The following is a 14,265-nucleotide window of genomic DNA, read 5'->3' as shown; positions in this document are numbered from 1 at the left end:
CTAATCTAATCTTTTTCGGCAAGTTAAGTGTGAGTAAATTTTAGTGTGTTTTGGCGGTAAAAAGTAATTAAGGAGGTAAATGTTAAAAATGATATAGATGTTGTGAAACTAGCCTAATAGCAAAAAAGAAGAAGAAGAAAATAATAGGGAGAAATATTTCATTGATTGGAAGTGTATATTACAAGAGATACAAAAGACTATATATATTTGAGAAAAACTTGTGGAACAAGCCTAATCTATTTTAGGTGTTGATAACCACATTAATAATAAATATATTCATAACACTCCCCCTTGGTTATCAACATAATACGCTTGATGCTGTCTCGTTAAAAACCTTGGTAGGAAAACCCGGTGAGACAAAACCATAGCTAAGGGAAAAAGAGTGCAGCGTGTAATGCACATTATTAGGGATGGCAATCAAACCCGAACCCGTTGGGTAAACCCGAAACCCGACATATTTGGGACGGGTTTAGGGTCGGTTAATCGGGTTTGGGAATAGTTTTTATTTTTTTCACGGGTCTGGGACGGGTTTGGGATTTAGTGATATACCCGTTTACCCGACCCAATTACCCGATAAAGTGTACCCGTTTACCCGATTGTATACCTTAATAATTTCTTTTATGTTATTAAATATGTATATATATGACACATCCATTTTTTACACATATATGTATTCTATTCCGTATAGATTGTAGTTATTTGATATATATTTTTATAATGACAATACAAAATGTAACCGGTTTAGTAGTTACCTGATAGATACCCAATGGGTTTTGAGATGAGTATACCCAACGAGTAGTCTTTTTAAATTAACGGGTTTACCCGAAACCCGCGGGTATACCCGATACCCGATGGGTATTTACCCGCTAGAAACCCGACGGGTTTTGGGACGGGTTTGGGACAAGCTTATCTAACCGGGTTTGGGTTTGGGATTACCTAAACCCGTCCCAAACCCGACCCATTGCCATCCCTACACATTATCTCCCCCTGATACTTCTGGATCAGGTATGTTGCCTCATTAAAAACCTTACTAAGAAAACCCATTGGGATAAAACTTAGTTAAGGGAAAAAGAGTGCAACTTGAATAAATCTCCCCCTTATTATAATATATACCCTTTAGGTAAAGTGTATCCATAATCCTCGAAAGTTGCTCAAAACTTTTGTAGAATGATTTGTCGTTTGATGCCTTGAAGTGCAATCATTTATATTGAGTAATGTTGTAAAATCTTCTTGTAAGACTTCTAGTGCTTCCTTTTGCGAATGAATACCATAAGATCCAAGAGGTGTTACATTCTTTATATCTACAAGACTAACAGAACTAGCTTTCATGGGTTAGTAAAATACAGACATATATCATTCTTACCTTTAGGGTATCGATATATCTGCTTTACCATTCAAATGTCTCCTCATTGGACATGTGCTATATCATGTTGATAAATAAAAATATATATTATCATGCATAGTTGAAAGTTAAGTTAATGCACAATTGCACTTTAGTCATCGTACTTTTGAAATGAGAATCTCTACTTTGGTAGGAGATGATAATAATCATTTCTTATAAAAAGTGTCTGAACAACCTTTAACATACTATAAGGTTGAGCTCTTTACATACTAAAATATCCCACCAACATCTTCTAGATGTAGTTTGATAGATGAATAAAAGTATGATTAAAAATATACTCGAACTGCAAGTCGAGTAATAATTAGACTGTGCTAGGGTCATTAAAAAATTCCACTTCTAAAAGCTCGCCAGTTTCTCTTGATGATGCTCAGACATCATCACTGAAAATTGCGATTATAGTGAACTTTTAAGAAAGAACATTTGATAAAGATGGATAATATTATCAAACTTATATTTCTCTTTATCAGAATATATCATGAGTTGTACAACACTCAACTTGACTATTTTAGTTCATACTATCTTTAACTTTATAAAGATACATTCTTGAGGACTTGAAATCAATGCTTTAGGCATATGCAGTCATATATACTTCTTTCAACTTTGAAAAACAATGTATGTGCATTCACTCTTTAGGAGTTCTATTACATATACCTCCTCATTGATTTCTATATCATATGCAATGATGTCTTGAATATTTAATCCATATTGTACCATGCTTATACATTGTACATTAAGATGCCATAATAACCAAGCACAAGTTTTCTATGTATAGTTATTGGTGCACAAGAATTACATCCTTAAGATGTTTCAACTAACCTTATAAGCACTTAAATGCTTTACGATACTAATCAGGAGTTCCAATTATATTCAAATATGAATCTGTATATAACGATCATACCGTTCTCGAGAACTCATGATTTTTGATAATTCAAATCCTTGAGGGACTTTCATGTAAACTTTTAGTATCAAGTGATACATAACATTCATAAGACGCATATCAATTCTCTCTTTATATTACCAGACTACTAAAATATTGGAAAGTCATTGCATCCACCACTAGAGAATATGTCTCATTATAATCAATCATGGGTTTTTGCGAAAATCCTTGTGCATCATATTTGCCTTATCTCATTTACTTTGATTTTCACATGATTCGCATAAAAGCCCCATTAATATCCAACATACTTTACAAATTCGGTTGTATGAACTGTTGGTCCGAAAACTTTCCATTTCATTAGAGAATTTAAATCTGCCATACTTTGCGTCTTTCCATTTTGGCCAATCATTTATGTATTTTCATTCATAGGCAGATCTTAAATCTTGATCCTCGTCATTTCATCATTTCAAGCGCTATATTATATACAAAAGTATAACGACGTCGATTTTTATTTCGATTCCATACATATATTAGACATGATACAACTTATGGAGATCTCTTTATTTTCATGTACCTGAGGTTCTTCTTGAACCATCATGTCTACTGTCTCTTCAGGAGATCTTATTACTATAACCTCGACTTGACCATCTTAAATACTTGCTCCAATTTTCGAGGAATTTTATTATTGGAATCAACTAGTCTACCACGCTTTAGACGTGCAATAGACTTATTACAAACTATGTGGTTGTCCTTTTGGGACCCAAATATATCTGGAGCATAAGCAGTTGATTTTGTGACTTACTTAGTCACTCTATTTAGGTCAGTGAACTTGTTTGGTAATTTATTCTTTAATATTGGTAAATGAATTATCCTTTGAACTTCTGGTTCACCGTTTATAGTCTAAGGATCAAGATGACATGATAATTCATTCCATTTTTTACTTTCCAACTGCTTGTTATCTCCCCCTAATGTTGGGAACATTCGTTCACTAAAGTGAAAAACAATGAGTCATAAACAAATTTCTCACTAATGGATTTAAGTATTCAATAATAGACGATTATTTATACCCAACATATTTTCAAACTTTTTAGAAGTCTCATCTTTGTGCGGTGTGGTGGATGAGTTTCAATATATGTCACACAACCAGAATCTTTGATGAGACATCTTTGGTTTATGACCAAAAACCAACTGTATGGGGAGAACTATAACTTATTGGCTTGATGTGAATTAATGGTACTATATGTAAAATTACATGTACCTAAATGAACTTTTGCTCCTCTCATGATCATTGGCTTTGTAATCAATAGTAGAGGTTTAGTGATCATCTCAACAATAACACTTATTCCGATGATCGTTAATAACTTGGGAATCAAATTCATTATTACCAAAAAATATACTAATACGGATTAATATGCTTGCTATCACATTAGCTAAGCCACAATCGCACAAACTTCAGGTTGTGGATTTGATAACCATTTAGACGATGCATCGATTTAAAACACTAAATGGTACCATGTTGGGATATGCATATCCTTTAATCACTTCCAGAATATTTAGGGATTCTCACCCTACTTTGTTTGGTAAATAATGAATTTCCCTTGAGAGCAAATATTGCATGCTAATTATCAACTTGGAGAATTCTAATTCTTTAATACGTTTCACATCATCATTGACACGGTGTGGTCTAACCGGTCATGCCAACTAATTAAATAATTATGATCCATAAACTTCTGGTTTACGACCGTATATGTATTACTTGCACGTATGTAATACAAAACGTGAGATAGAATAATTAACTATCATTTCAAATTGTCACGTCAATTTTCATCATCTCCACATATTATCTTTATATAATTACTCCCATAATTTACCACTTCTAGTGGTCAATCTTATTATGACATTATTACAATTTTGATAGACAATCTCATTATTAACTTTACTATCATAACATTCTAATGGTCAATCTCATTATCAACTTAGCTATCATAGCACTTCTGATGATCGATTCCATTATTAACATGACTGTCATTACAAACTTCTCAATTATGTCCATGATCATGACATTTTTAATCATCGTTATTTAATCACATTCAATTCAGGGAATGAAGTAGAAACAGAACAAGCTTTATAGCTTTTCATTCTTTACCCAGTCACACGAATATAAAGTCACTTCAAACCTTTCATACCCTTTTAATAATATTGCTACTTCAAGAGCATATTTGAGGTGTGACAACCGAAAAGATTTATCCAAGTTTCCCTTGTAATAATCTTCTCTTTGCAATTTTCATAACACCAATAAAGAAGTAATTAGATGTCTGAGTGATTAGATTTATCAATCTAACATATTACGACCTTCTACAACTTGATAATGAGATTCAGGGAGTATGACAATTTAGGTGTTATATCTAAACATATTAACACTCATTCATGATAGTGATAATAAGCCATAACTTTGGTTTAGTTTTCCTCTCAATACTATCCACATAAATAAATGATATCGTACTAAATATAAGGCATACCATAAAATTATATTATACAATACATGATGATATAACATGTCACCATATAAACGAGTTATGATAAAACTTTATGAAATTTTTTGTGTCAAATTACAAACAAACATATATAATTTATGTATTAACATATCACAGTTTAACCAATCACAAGTATATCTATATCTATAACTTAAAATATAAACGCATATCAAAACCACCATAAACGTTGGATGATCCATTCTATTGATAAAAGAAATCTATTCCACGTATGATTAATATTAATATTGGATAAACAACACTTAGTTATCTAAATGAATAGATTCTAAATTGTATTTTTCAAATATTAAATACGAAAATCATGGTCGATAATCCATACATATTTGAAAATATATAAAACCAAAACATATTTTAGTATGTAATAATAAGATATTGCGTAACAATACTTAAACGATAATTCACGGATTCAAAATATTATTTCCATGCAATATTAAAACAATTATTGCTCACATTATTAATAGCATTGCAAATATTAATAAACTGAAAGAAGTAAATATCTTTTCAATCTGTAGCCGATAAATCCAATTTTGTACATATATTGATTTAATCAATGGATTTCAAATTCTTTTCTCTAATTTTAACACAAAACATTTATCGAAATATTTACAAATTCATAATGTTACTGAACATTAATCCGAACCAATTAAACCCACTTTGTCATTATATCTTATGAAATCAAAACCAAAATAGTTCATAATTTAAGCATACTGGAATAATACTTATAAATTTTGATTTAACCAATATTGTATGAATGGATTGGTTTGATAGATTTAGTAGAAAAACAAAACTATAAACCCAATAATAAGTATCTTATAAAATAAAAACCTTACTAATATTTATATTAGCATTAATACTTTACTTATAAAAATATTTAAAGAGATGTAGAGAAATAATCTATACTATTATAAAAAGGAGAAGTGATGTACACACATGTAATTTTACATGGCGTTCATCATTTTATGCAATAGGTACAACTAATGAATGCTTGATTTCTGAGGGTAAAATTGTAAAGAGTACAAAATTTTAAGACACTGCAGGGGTATAATAGTAAATTCAACCTACACCCCATACTCACAACACCCCAAATCCATTACTTCTTTGCCCTCAGGAAACCTAATAGACGTCCCTCAATCAAACGGAAGAGTGAATGTCAAGCACACAAAACGTCCAATTTCATTCAATAATCTAATCGATTGAAACTCCCATGATTGCTATATCAATAAAAGAAATTCACCACCAAATGCTAGAAATCATACCGTCGCTCATAAATGTACAGGAAAATTCAGTGGCATGTTCTTGATCTTCTTCTTTCAGTGGCATGTTCTTGATCTTGTTCTTTGACTTGGGCGGTGCAGTGGTCTCCTCCGTAGACGACACATGATCAAACAAACATACAAAGTAACTGCATCATAATTCTTCTTCTTCTTCATCCCAATCAGTCAGGTATCTCTTCATTCTCACCCTTATTTATCCCCAATTCATCTTTCACTTTTACTCAATTCACTTCTGATTATCCTAATTTCCATCATTACCAGTTTAATAATTAATATTTTTCATGTTTAATTTTAAAGATTCAGTCATCCACTTGTCAATTTCTGCTGCTAATTCTTCGTTAATTTAACCCTAATTTGAACTTTTCATTGCATATGTATACGAATTGTTGATCAATATGTGCATAGAGAGAGAGAGAGAGAGATCAGAACTCAAATTGGGGAAAATAAGCTCAAAGAAATTAATTAAATCGATTTAAACCCTAATATTAGAGCCAGTATTTGAAAACAACTGAAAGCATTGTTTTGAAGGCTTCTGATTTTAGTTTTTGATTATTATTATTATTATTATTATTATTATTATTATTATTATTATTATTATTTTGTATTTTTAGTAGTTAGTAGGTATACTGGATTGTTAGAAATCTGGACTGATTGTTTTAGTTTATGATGTTAGATGCGGATCAGGAAGGACAACAAGGGCCTATATTTTTTTTTGTACTCTTACTTTTTTGCTTTATTATGTCAAGATTTTTGTATTTTTATGGTAATAAATAATTTGCTGGTTTTTTGGGCTAGCACAACAAAAGCATCTGGTAAGAATCAAGTTTAACCAGTTGATACCCCTAATCGATTGTTGGTTTATAATTTCCTCATGACCTTTGCGTCGTTTTTTTCTACTTCACGAAATCAGGATCAAGAACTGCATCACATAACTGGTAAGAACAACAAAAGCATCTTGTTTATCGTCTTTTAAAAGCCTAACAATTTTTCTTTTCCGTCAATTACAAAATACCAGAGTCTATATTGTATCAAATTAATAAATCAGGTCGAACTGATCAAAAGTTTTGTTGAGTTATTTTTGATGCACAAACCTATTAAATCCCTGTATTAAAAATGTGTAAAAATAACAAATAATTTTAATTTGTTTTTTTCGTTTCAATAACACCATTCTTGTAAAGGTTAACTGATTAGTGGAAATATAAAAATTGTCAATAATTTGATTTGTGATGATAGTAAAATAACAATAAATATGTCTTTCATGTTTACAGGTTAAGATCTCAGGATCTGTAAGTAGTCAATACCTTACTGCTTTGCTTATGGCTTCCCCCCTCGCCCTCGGAGACGTACAGATCGAAATTATCGATAAATTAATATCTATACCACACATTACAGTTTACAGGATCTGTCAGGATCTGTTACCATGACTCTTGCTGTCGTTGCTCTCTATGCGGATGGCCCTACAACCATTAGAGATGGTAGCCTTAGGAAACATGACCTTTCGCTTTTTGCTTGCTTGGTTCAAATCAACTGCTTGTTTGCCTTAAGGCTTTAGTTGACTAACTTTTAGTTTGATTGCATTGCATTGCAGACAACCGTTATTTGGCACAGAGAGCATGACATACTCCAGTTAAATCGCGACCTTTGTTTGGCACAAGTAACATGACATACTCCAGCTCAACTGTTAATTGTATGTTAAAATTTTCTTTTGTTTAAGTAGTAGCCTTAGTTCATTGAATCAAATTTTCAAATCTGTTGAATGGGTTAAAGAATCTGTAGATTGACTCATTTTCAATGTCAAATGCTGCACTTCCAAGGAGCATTAAGGATCATGAGTGAGTACATGATTTAGATATGTGGTTTGTTTTATCTGTTATTGCTTATTTCATGTTTAAAGGTTACAAATTGATTTTGTAATTTTTAGGTGAATTATATGGCTGGGTGACCTTAATTACCGCTTTAATTTGTCGTACGAGGAAACATGCGATTTGATTTCCAAAAATGCATTGCTAGAGAGTGATCAAGTAAGTTATGATATTACCATATTCGTAACTTTGATTTTCCTGTATAAATCGATTATGAGGTTGTATGCGCTAAAAATACACGTTGAAAAACTTTTGACCCCTTTGGCCCGTTTCATTTTTATCCAAAATTCTTAGATTTTACCCATTTGACCCGTTAGCTAACAAAATACAAACCGACCTGACCCTTTCATAAGTAAGCGGGAAGAAATTACGAACCGTAGCTAACAAGCGCATCGAAGTTTTCCCTTATAAATTTTGAGATTATTTAATAACGTTACGATAAATTTGTAGCTAAGACTAGGAGGTGTGTTTGACGGGTAGACAGAAGGCGCATTAAATTTTCCACTGACTTACAAATACGAGCCGAATTCAGATAAATATTATGGCGAGGATCCTAGAGTTGAAAGGCGTACGCCCACATGGTATGAGTTTTCTTTAGAATATGTTATATATTTTATTATTAATTATTATTCTTATGAATTAATCTTTTGTTTAATTGTTAATTATTCTTATGAGTTTTCTTTATTGTTATACATAAGTTGACCGTATTAGGGGCTTAATGATTGCAGGGGTTGATGTTGGGCACCAGTTCTTTTCACCATGTGACATGGTTACTGTAGGTTTTCATAACCACTGGCTCAGTGGAATTGATTACATTGGGGCAAGTTTTCAACAGGTAATGTATTCAACTAGAATAACTGATTTTACATCTCTGTTGTGCTTTTACCTTAGAGATTTTGCTGGTAGTGAATCTTGGAATGAACGGTGATGTTTGATGATGGATAGAGGTGTGGTTTCCAGCAACGGAACCGTTGGATGTCATGTCGGCAAACAGGGGTGGTTTGCGCGGTGGAAAGAGATAGTTAGATACCCGGAAAGGGTTGGTGAAGTTGGGAGGGTAATCGGGTGAGGTCGGAGACGGGTGAGACTTCGGGTCAACTGTGGTTAACGCAAGTAAACCGAGTCAGATTTGGTGCTTTAAGATTTCAACCATGTAACCACCTCGTATTGTCGACTCTGCCGAACGCCCGGGTTCCCACTATTTCAATACTTTAGCTGTTTTACAAATTTGGTATTAAAAAGATTACGTAAAATCGACCAGGCAACGTGCGCCAAAAAAAAACATAATTACCCGCGGCAACGCGCGGGCATTCCCACTAGTATATGTAAATAACATATATTAATAGCATACATAATTACTAATAATGTATTATACGATCATAATTATTAATAACCAGAATATAATAATGTTCTTATTAATAACTATCATATATATTAATGGTGTTATATTATCAATAACGATTTTGGTTTGTCACAATACATTAATATTTATTAATTATATGTGATTATTTGCCAAGAAAAAGTAAAATATTAAATGATAAAGTAGATTGTACGTACCTAGATTATGAGTCATCTGGTCCACGCAACCAACATCTAGAATTCAGACGAAAACAAGTGAAAATTAATCGGGATGTTCACCTGTAACCAGAGAATGACCTAGCTTAAGCAGATCTACGAGGCACTTGCAATCAAGCGGTGGTGGCTGTGATTAGGGTTTTTAGAGAGAGCACTTCCGTGCTGATAACGTGTTGTGAAACTAGCCTAATAGCAAAGAAGAAGAAGAAGAAGAAGAAAATAATAGGGAGAAATATTTCATTGATTGGAAGTGTATATTACAAGAGATACAAAAGACTATATATATTTGAGAAAAACTTGTGGAACAAGCCTAATCTATTTTAGGTGTTGATAACCACATTAATAATAAATATATTCATAACAATACACTAATACACAAAAAAAGGTATAAAAAAGTTAAGTAGATGATTAAGTAGGCAAAAAAGGTTCAAATCTAAATAAAATAACCGATATTTAAAAAATACAATATACACGTGATATCCGCTCTTTAAAGCATTTGTAGTGAAAGACAAGACATATGTGAAGGGGGGATGGAGTAAAGATGGTTGGCATGGAGGAGAAAGGGTATGGGAGAGGGAAGTTGGTGTCAATGGTGCGTGGAAGACGCTTGCAGGTTTTGTGAGAAGGGAGGAGAGAGAAAGATGGGTCGTCTGTATGAGAAGCAAGAGTGGGTGAAGGTCTTGAGGTGATTGATCATGCATCGCTGAGTTAGCATGTCCGTAAGCTCCTCGAATTGTATATGTTCTTGGATGTACACTCAAATTGTCTTTGAAGACTTCTAAGTAATTCTCTTTAGACTTCTTTACCTAGTCACAATAGTTACTTGTCATCAAATATAGTTTCATGTTCTCAACCAATAAACCATTATGTGTACTCGTTTTTTTATAGATTTTAATTGTTTTATTTTAATTTTCGTGAGACTGGGAACTAATGCTCTTTAGACTTCTTTACCTAGCCACAAGAGTTACTTGTCGTCACATATAGTTTCATGTTCTCAACTAATAAACCATTATGTGTACTATTTTTTTATAGTTTTCAATTGTTTTACTTTAATTTTCGTGAGACTGGGATAATAGTGTTGTTGGTCATGATTCAATGCATTTTTGCGTTTAGTAGTCTGGATCCTTTTATTAGTGGTGTTGGGTGTCAGCACCATAAAAACCGAAAATAAAAATATGTTGACTTTTTATAAGCTGATGTAAGTAAAATTGTATAAGAGACAATACATTACATCACGTTTTATATTATTGCGTGTCACGTTTTATATTCTTACGTATCAGAGAAGTTGCAATTACATCAATGGTGAGGTAAATAAGGTCATCCATGAACCTTAAGTCATGATATCGAAGAAATACATGTATATGTCACCAGACTCAAGAAAACAAATGGAATAAACTATGTAATATCTATATATATGTAATACATTATTAAGCAGGAAGTATTAGCACAAAAGTAAGTTACACACATTTTAAGATGACATGTGAAAGGTTTCATTCACAAATCCATATTTGACCTAAGTTATTTCCCAAAGTGCCCTTACTCACACAAAAAGGCACATGATGTATAAAGGCACCGTTGTATTCAGTTTTAATTTATCAATCACTCGAAATTGATGATTACACATTTAGTTTGTTTTAATTCACTAGAAATTGAAGTCTGCAAATGAAGTTTCTCGCTTTCCGTCGTTTCTATCACCCCTATACAATTTAAATATCCCCAGTTTATCTCTCTGATTAGGGATGTGGCTAGCACTTGTTGTCTTCCTTGCGTAAAGTCTGTGACCATCTCTATAATTCCATTTGAGACGGTCTGAGCTCTGATTTAATGGAACACTGAAGACAACTTTGATTCCAAAATAAAAATACCAATAACACCATTTTTATCGAAAAACACCAATAAGGCAATAACACCGATTGATAACAGACAGCCTTTATCAAATTAGATAAAGGAAATAATTTTAAATCTTTGTACAAAATACAGAAAATAAACATCTAATTGAAGAGTGAGCTTATATGCACGTCCCCAAAACATATGTCATTAGGTAAATATAACATTTTGTAACAGTGTAACACTAGAAAAAAAAATAAACCAAAATTATTATTATTGGCAAAAAAAATCTTCTAATCAAACAAAAAGAACTTACCAATTGTTTTAATTCATCAATCACTCGAAATTGATGATTACACATTTAATTTAGCTTTAATTCACTAGAAATTGAAGTCTTTAAATGAAGCGTCTCGTTTTCTGTTGTTTCCATCACCCCTTTACAATTTAACTATCCCCAATTTGTCTTTTTGATTAGGGATGTGGCTAGCACTTGTTGTCTTCCTTGCGTAAAGCCCGTGACAATCTATATAATTCCATTTGAGAATGTGTGGGCTCTGATTTAATGGAACATTGAACACAACTTTGATTCCAAAATAAAAATACCAATAACACAATTTTTATCAAAAAACACCAACAAGTCAATAACACCAATTGATAACAGAAGAGCCTTTATCAAATTAGATAAAGAAAATAATTTTAAATCTTCGTACAAAATAAAGAAAATAAACATCTAATTAAAAAGTGAGCTTATAGTCCATGGCTTTATAGCCTAGTGGCATCTTGGTGGTGGGATAAAGCTTTGGGACTAAAAGGTCCTGAGTTCGATTCCCACAAAGGGGGTTTTTCCCATGTTTATTGGGTTTCCTCCTGAATTGGTGTATAGCCATTATGCCTAGTGGAGATGGATATGATCGGGTGGTTCCGCTGGTGGCACGATGATACTCCAGTGGTCCGTCAGTGATCCAAATTTGCCGTTCAAAAAAAAAAGTGAGCTTATATGCACGTCCCCAAAACATATGTTATTAGGTATATATAACATTTTGTAATAGTGTAACACTAGAGAAAAAACAAACATTATTATTATTATTATTATTATTGTTGTTGGCATAAAAAAATCTTCTAATCAAACAAAAAGAATTTTCAAATTCTATAACCCATGTCAAATTTATATCTAATCAACAATAAAGAAGCACAAGATTCCAAAACAATATCAAAGGTATAATTAATAAACCAAAAGGCCATTCAACTTTTTAAACCCACACATCAAAAGAATTGGATTCATGTCAAAAACTTGTAAGGAACTTAAACACCCAATGATTGTAAAATATACAAAGTTTTTGATTATATTAACCAAAAACTAAATCAATTCATTAGACATAACCGGGATCAAATTAACCACAACTTAAATCTGATCGGTTTTATAAGATTCTTAACTAAATACTTTGGTTTGGATTTCGTTTGGGACTTAAAGCCAACTGAAACGTCTCATGGAAACCTTGTTATTAAACACACAGTGGCGGACATAGGAATTTTTTCATGAGTGGTGGAAATTTTATGGGGTGGTTTATCGATCATTAAATATTAAAATATGGTCCACTTCGGGTCGGGTCAGGTCGGGTCGAGTCAAGACGGGTCACAGACTAAAAAGGTTAAACCTAATTAATTTCTAAATATATAATGAAAATTCATCATTCTTCACTAGAAATACATAACGGAAGTACAATATATTTACAATTGCTCTTTATAGATTTTTATTTTTGGAATTTAGCCATAACCTAATAAAATTAATAAAATTAGAAAACCCTCTAAACAAATATTTTGAACCATATTAAATAAATAAAAAAACTAAATAAAACGTATGGAAATCTTAGAATATCCTAAGCTATTAACCAAAAGTCTCAAACAAACATTTTCTTCCCTTTTAACCTAACATCCTATTATTAAAAGGTAGTCTAACAAATAGTGGTAGAAGTGTAGAACTAGAACTTTACGTCATGAGGGTCATAATAAAAAAGTTTATATTCTTTAAGATGTTACAACTTACAATTACTATTTGTATAAACCTAAGAATGATCGAATAACATTAGTTTTCTATAACGGAATCAAGGTTTAAATAGATGTTTAAACCCTAAATTAAATAAATAATAATAAACAAACCATTAAATAAAAGAGTAAATCTTGATATTTTAGTTAAAATCAATTAACCAAATCAACTGAGATAATAAAGAAAATAAAAACTTTTAAGGCTTTACTCTTTAATTAGAAAGTTTACTATAAAAATATGAAAATATAGATAAATAAAAAAGTAAATTATATAAAAACTTCTGAAGCTTACTATTTCATTAAAAAGTTTACTTAGTCAACCACCGGAAAAAAAAAGACAAAACAATAATTAAATGAGAAAAAAAAACAGTGGATCAAAATATCAGGCCTTTGGTGGGCTGTTGTAACATTCATTGGGCCCAGTACTAATTATTAAATAAATAATAATAAACAAAACCATTAAATAAAAGAGTAAATCTTGATATTTTAGTTAAAATCAATTAACCAAATCAACTGAGATAATAAAGAAAATAAAAACTTTTAAGGCTTTACTCTTTAATTAGAAAGTTTACTGTAAAAATATGAAAATATAGATAAATAAAAAAGTAAATTATATAAAAACTTTTGAAGCTTACTATTTCATTAAAAAGTTTACTTAGTCAACCACCGGAAAAAAAAAGACAAAACAATAATTAAATGAGAAAAAAAAACAGTGGATCAAAATATCAGGCCTTTGGTGGGCTGTTGTAACATTCATTGGGCCCAGTACTAATTATTAAATAAATAATAATAAACAAAACCATTAAATAAAAGAGTAAATCTTGATATTTACATTTACATCATATAAATTAGC

At 31.6% G+C, this 14,265-nt stretch overlaps 1 long non-coding RNA gene across 2 annotated transcripts; it reads left to right on the top strand.

Moving 5' to 3' along the window:
* The first annotated feature begins 7,714 nt into the window (after nt 1–7,714).
* LOC110871264 lies at nt 7,715–9,116 on the top strand. 2 transcript variants are annotated; one of them, XR_004865292.1, is made up of 6 exons: nt 7,715–7,792; nt 7,873–7,937; nt 8,027–8,126; nt 8,418–8,548; nt 8,696–8,802; nt 8,915–9,116. It is a non-coding gene; the product is annotated as an uncharacterized LOC110871264 (long non-coding RNA). The 2 variants fall into 2 exon arrangements; XR_002553604.2 differs by lacking the exon at nt 7,715–7,792 and having other exon boundaries at nt 7,866–7,937; nt 8,915–9,113.
* The last annotated feature ends 5,149 nt before the right edge of the window (nt 9,117–14,265 follow it).

The sequence above is a fragment of the Helianthus annuus genome, chromosome 8, assembly GCF_002127325.2.
Source record: "Helianthus annuus cultivar XRQ/B chromosome 8, HanXRQr2.0-SUNRISE, whole genome shotgun sequence".
NCBI lineage: Eukaryota > Viridiplantae > Streptophyta > Magnoliopsida > Asterales > Asteraceae > Helianthus > Helianthus annuus.
The sequence above is the reverse complement of the archived record's forward strand: the minus strand, read 5'-3'. Positions and strand labels throughout refer to the sequence as shown.